Genomic DNA, 7,196 nt, shown 5'->3' with positions numbered 1-7,196 from the left:
TAAACTACTAGAACTCCAACAAATGCTTAGGCGTCTCGAAGATGAACTAGATACGTAGGAACGTTATCAAAAGAGCTATTTCAAATCATGGACAAAAGAATCAATTCTGAATTTCGATAGCATAATCAATACAATTGTTAATTTCCAGAAACAATGGTTAATTAATAGATAAAGCGCTACCCTATTTTTGCTATTTTGCTGAATAGATTTTGAAATTTAGTATATGCTAAAGGGTATGTATTGTAATATTCTTGTCATAGTTAACGCAAATAAACATATTAGACTATTTTGCATTACAAATCTATGTATAAATGAAATATGTTTTATAAGTTATATCGGTTTACAAACTCGTTTGAACTTTGTATGACAATGAATTATTTTAGACATTTGTTTTAATCTTGTATGGAATATTTGCTTAAATAGAAACAAGTATGCAATTTGTAAACAAATAAAATCGTTATTGTAAAGTAATGTCACCGAAAATTGCATCATAATGAACTTGTATTGCTTGAGTAGTTATAGAACTTGCAAATTTGATAAATCAAGAAAATAATGCAAAAAACGACAATGCAAAAAAAATGACATAGCATAATACAAAACATAGAGCCGAAACAAAAAAAGAGTTGATTGGATTACGTTTATGTACAATGTCATAGTAACATTTTCATTGGAAGAAAAAATCGTCTTGTTTCTTTGATGAGTAGATTACTAATCTTGTTTGTATGGGTTAGTATATTGATTGATAATGCGAAATCATATCACAAATGTGTAGAAAAACAAAAGAGTTATTAGGATGCATGGCAATGCAATAAGCAAGCATTATGCCATTGTCGAATTTCTTAGCAACATAAACAAATAAACCTGTCATTGTATACATACAATTACGTTTTGATGGTATATTGTAAATGTTCCATGCATTTCGAAGTTGTTGAAGATTTCAATAGCATACGTTTTATCTACACAATATTGGTTGTATGAAATTTTTCGTACAATAGGTAATACTCTTTCCAATTCGACGCCCATCATAGTACACTATTTTTAAGTCTTGTCAGTTGCATGTATGATGCAATTTAGGCGATGAAAATAAAGAAAGCGAGAGTGTTGCTTGCAACTAGTGCAATAAAGCATAGTGTTGTTCGTGGTTCCAATAATTGTAATTGTAGTATTGCATTTTGTGCATATAGTTTCGAATGACATCGTATATACGCTATCCGCTTTCAGAGAACCTTGAAAATGTTGTAAAATTAATATAGAAAACAAATGCTTAGTAACACGAAATCAAATGTCTTTCTTATTTTTGTTCTTTATCCATGAATATTTAAACAATATGATATAACATACCATGCATATTTTGCTTAGCGAGGAAAGCAAGTTTCTTAGAATGTCAATTTTCTTTCCTGTGTTCAATGCACAAATGAATGTTGACTGTGAAGTATGGAAAACTCTTTCTTGTTTTTTAACTATATTTTTAGCAAGATTAACATAAAAATGTTTTTTGTATATCTCTTTGAATTGAAACACATGGTGAAACAAGTTTATCATGTACTTGAACCTGTTACATATGAAAAATTTATAAAACAATACATGAAAAGCATACAATAGATGATGAACAATTTTTTCCTCGAGCATTAGGATATACATACCTATGTATACGTAACTTCTTTTTCATTTCAATGAAAATTGGGTTTTCTGGTGGGGGGAATAAAAAACAAGAAGATGGACAATAACTTTGTAACAGTGAAACTTTTAAATAAAACAAAGCTTACTGTAGCCATGTCTTGTTCTTCATTGTCATATTTGATTTCCAGAACATATTGCATTATTGTTTGTGTCACTGAAATTGCAATAGTTGTGAATGTGTCTACTAGAAAGACATCATCATTGCATGAAAAATTTGCAATTGTTGTGTTTTGCAAAAATCGGTACTCTGCACAAAAAGGACAAATGTTTTCTACGTTGCTAAAACCATTTAGACAAATGGTTTTCTCACAATGATCACTATTGTATTTATGCATTTGAATAATTTCAAAATATTTAATAGAAACACTAGAATTTGCAATAAGCTTTGACTCATGTTGTTCAATTAGCGATGTTGGCACAATAAATGTTATTGTTATTTCTGCTTTCTTATTTGTTAAGTTTGCACGAAATATTGCTTTTGAATTCTTTGTTTTGTCCAAAAATGTTTGATATGTGTCATAGTTATATTGTTATTGATATCTTCAATCAACAATGGCCTCAACTTGACCTACTTTTGCCTAATTATGAGCATTGAATTGAAATATACTTGTTTTTAAGAAAAAAAGAGAGTAAAGGATAGAAAAATGAAGATGGGTAAAAAATAAGGAGCGAAAAAAGGAAAAATATGACACAAAGCTAATTGAACATTGTGCACAAAAGTACTCATTTGCGTTTATTTCTTCCTTAGTTTCCGTTGATTTTGTTTTGCTTATTGTAATATTTGTTTCTATGGTACTTCTCATTGCTATCTCCACACTGTCATCCATGTCTGGTGTGACATCATTTGAATTCGATAACTTTTGCCTATTCACGAATATTACACTGAAATTATTGCTTAAAAGGACACTATAACTGAAACTAAGTAAGAATTGTTTAATGAAAACATAATAAGATAAAGAAAACTCATTAGTTGATCCAGACTTATGCAGGAATGAAACAAAATACATATATAAACATAAACACAAAGATGAAACAAAAGTAAATCTTCATTTCATTAATATCAAAGAACTGATAGATGCTTACATGTAGAATGGAAATAAACTAGCTCGGGCGATAGTAGCTTATCTCTGAGAAGAGATGTGGCAGTTACATGCCATTGAATTGTGTTACAATGAGTCTCAAGGGCCTTTTTTATTATTGGACAACAAAGGGATACACTAAACAAATAAAACCCTAACCATAGGAGATGGAACGCCAAGAGTTTATGGGCCCCATTGGGGTTAGTTGGATAGCCAAGTTTCTAGGGTCGTAACTTGGTCATATGATTTTCGTTTGGCACGTACGATACCTTGTTAGAAAGGTATCTCCGAGTACTACAATATTTGTGACATGTATGCACCTGCCTATAGTAATGGGCTTGCTGTGGACCTCAAAAAAATGTAGTTTAGTGGGTCAAAACAACTGCGGAAGTTTAGGACCCGAAAAACTACTAAAAATAGTAAATTGTGCTATAATCAAGGAAACTAATGAAACCAGTTGGAGCTCCAAGTGGAATAGGTGGGTGGCCACCAATATGCACCTGTATCATTCCTCCCCACTTAGGAAGTAATGGTCCCCATTGCGTGCAGAGCCTACATGAGGTAAGGAAATTTCTGCTGAACCTGGTCCCTGGTAAGCCACTTGCCTTGGTGAAGGATTTGGCTTGATTTGACAACTCAATATAGATGTATCCTCTATTGGTTAGCCTTCTTGATTTGTGTGTCCATGATCCTATTAGTCTTGGCCTATTCGATATAGCTTGGGTTGAGATTAGTTGGTGTCAGCTGCTTAGCAATGTCGATGTGTCTAGCAATCGGGGAAAGTATGGCCGCAACTAATCCACATTGAATATTGGGGGAAGAGCAGAAGAAATGTATCAAATTGATAAATTCCTTTTTTTGGGATTCATACCAAAATAAATTTCCTTTCACTCTTCCCTTATTAACTTGAATCAAAGGCCAAGTGATATGAGAGAATCCCAACACAAACTTGCGATAGAAATTGCCAATACCTAGAAAGAACCAGAGCTATATTAGAGTAATTGGGGTTGACCAATCCCAATTTTTTTTTATCTTGGCTAGGTCTACATGAAAACCCTGATCATCAGTGATGTACCCCAAATATTGAACTTGGGTCATACCAAAGTGAATTTCTCCAAATTGGCACACAATTTGTGTTGTTGCAGGGTTTGAAGGACCTGTCGAATATGGTGTAGGTGCTCTTCCCAACTCTAGCTGAAGATCAGGATTTCGTCCAAATACAACGAGTTGGTGAAGGGATGCAAGATTTCGTCCATCAACCTCATGAAGGTTGTGGGGGAATTAATCTACCCGAAAGGCATGACCAACCATTCAAAAATGCCCTCCTTGGATTTGTAGAAAATCTTCCACACATTGGAGGGTCTAATTGGTACCTGGTGATAACCAGACTTCAAGTCAATCTTACTGAAATATATGGGCCCCTTGAGCTGGTCCAAAAGGTCATCAATCTGTGGGATTGGATACCAATTCTAGAAAATGATATTATTTAGTGTCCAACAATCAATATATAACATATGGGCTCCATCCTTCTTCTGTACAAACACGATCGGGCTCCCACATGGTGATGAACATGGCTTGATGTGGCCTTTTTGCAAAAATTCCTGAATATGCCTCTTGATTTCATCGTTCTATGTAACAAAACATTGGTAGATTAGTCCATTGGGTAGTGGTGTGCATAGGGTCAGATTGATGGAGTGCTTGAAGTAATAGTGTAGAGGTACCCTTGTGGGTGAGGTGAAGATGTACCTGTACTCCTCCACGACCTTGTCCATCTGTTACTGCCATGCAGATTAGCCTTGTTTGGAGGCTATGGATGTGGCCACAATATTCCTCTTGCTCTAAGGGTGAATCATAAGGAAGACAAATTTCATGGTCTGGGAAATGATCTTACTACATTATTTAGCAGAGATCAAAGAAAAGGTGGTAGGTGGTGCTACCTCTCGTATCCAGTACAATTTTTTACCCAAAGTAATAATAACAGAATGATGTCTAGATTCATATACAACATGATGCTTCCATAGGTATGAATGACCTAATAAAACATCATTAAATTCTAGAGGGGAAACATTGCACAATACCTCATCTACAAAGGGCTTGATGCTATAAGGCAGACGACACTACTGGCTAACACAGAGATCTCACCCCTAGTGGAGCCACTTGATGGTGTACAACTATGGGTATGACATTGTTGGAAACTTCAATCTCTTAACGACCTTGATTGATATCAGGTTCTTCTAGCTCCCACTGTCAACGATGAACTACACCAATGAACCCTTTACCCATATCTGTGAGTGGAAGAGGCGCTCCCCCCTTTGGATCCTCAGGCTCTGCCTTTTGGAGCTTGGTGGTGGCTACCATCGTAGTGGGTTCTATGTCAATGTTCTGCTTTCCCTTGTCAGTTCCCTTGCTTGGTTCCAACTTAGAATTAGAGCATGCATCCATCTTTGAGTCTTTTAGCTCAGCCACCAACGCCTGTTTTGTGCGACATTCACTTGTGTTGTGAGTGGGAGTTTTATGGAACTCACATTGCTTGTCGGTGTCCTTCACCTTCTCGTTATTCTTGGCTTGTAGCTTTGAGTAGTTGTCCTTGGGGGTCGTGGCCTGGCTCGAACCTCTTCTTTGTGCCTTAGGGGTGCATTTTCTATAATTTGGGTTTGTAGATCCAAAGTCTTGCTTCTTCTGGTTGAATTTTTGCTCAATCTTGGTAGCATATCGATATGCTACACCAAGCGAGGAGATGTCCAGGAACTCCATTTCCTCCTGAATGTATTTGTGCAAACAACCGCAGTACTTGAGCACTAGATGTTTCTCAACGTATTTGATACCCAACTTTGTGCTTAGGGTATGGAAAAGATTTGTTAGCTCATGCACATCTTGATCCCTTTGCTACTGTAGTGTAGTCCATTGTATGTACTTGTCATCATAGCTCCCAACAAAATAATATTGTTCCTTGACATCATCTCGGAAATAGTTCCAAGAGGGTACGATTAAAAACATAGAGGTTTCCTTGGCCTTTATCTCATAGTAATTTTCCCACCAGTCCTTGACATGGGGAGCGAATTTAAGAAGTGAAAAAGTAATCTTCTCCCTGTTAGAGAAATTATGGACAAAAAAAAAGCTTCCAACAAATTTAGCCATTTATATACAACATTTTCATTTATTTGACCTTCGAATATAGGGATATCAAAGTTAAATTTTACCTTGAAGGATGCAACACCTTCGAAGTGACTGCTGGATGAAGATGTGTCACCGGTTGGCATCCGTTGAAGGATCTAGGCAAACTTGTCCATCATTTTGTTCCTTTGTCGCTCGAGGGATTTTTCAAGCAACAGTTTGATAGGATCTCCTACTCCCTTGTCTTTCTTTTCTTCCACCATGGGAGGTCGTCGATGTTGGCAGAGCCAGTCTTGTAAGGGCTCAACTAGTTCAAGTCCCAACTCCTTATATCCCAACCTTGTTGGGGACATGCACAAAAAAATAGAGAAAGACCAGACTACTCTGATACCATTGATCTGAACTTATGCTAGAATGAAGCAAAATACATATATAAACATAAACACAAATATGCAACAAAAATAAATCTTCATTTCATTAATACCACAGAACTGAAAGATGTTTACATGCAGAATGAAAATAAACTAGCTCAGGCGATGGTAACTTATCTTTGAGAAGAGATGTGGCAACTACATGCCTCTAAACTGTGTTACAATGAGGCTCAAGGGAATTTTTATTATTTAACAACAAAGGAAAACCATAAACAACCAAACCCATAACCCTAGGAGATGGAACGCTAAGATTTTGTGGGCCTCATTGGGGTTAGTTGGATAGCCAACATCCAAGGGCTGTAACTTGGTCATATGATCTCTGTTTGGCGTGTCCGATAATTTGTTAGAAATATCTCTTTGAGTACTACAATATTGGTGGAAAACCCTTACTTATGGCTATAGACCTGCTGCTGACCTAAAAAAAAACATTGTTTAGGGGGTCAAAACAGCTTCGAAAGTTCAGGACCTGAAAAACTGCTAAAAATAGTAAATTGTGCTATAATCAAGGAAACTGATGAAACCAGTTGGAGGTCTAGGTAGAATAGCAAGGCGGAAACCAATATCCACCTAGATCATTTGTGATGTACAAAAATTCTAGATAGATTTTAGTTTTATAAAAAACGAAAGTTTTGTAGAAATGTTCAAAGTATTTTTTTCCTTTTAATTGCTGTCATGAATCTGAATCTCTAAATGTCATATGTTTCCTAGAAATTTAAAAAAAATTGCTTTTAGTTATAGTACAATAAAATATATGGCCCAAGAGTTATGGGAGCACACATAACCAAAAAAAACAACAGTTACATTGTGTAATGCAAATATAATCAAAGTACAATAAATAAAACAGAAACATGCCTCTTAGAAGAGTTATGATTGTCCTTAATGGTATCTGTTA

This window comes from Pinus tabuliformis, chromosome 9, assembly GCF_031772625.1.
Source record: "Pinus tabuliformis cultivar Carrire ecotype Pingquan chromosome 9, CPIR1, whole genome shotgun sequence".
NCBI classification, from domain to species: domain Eukaryota; kingdom Viridiplantae; phylum Streptophyta; class Pinopsida; order Pinales; family Pinaceae; genus Pinus; species Pinus tabuliformis.
The sequence above is the reverse complement of the archived record's forward strand: the minus strand, read 5'-3'. Positions refer to the sequence as shown.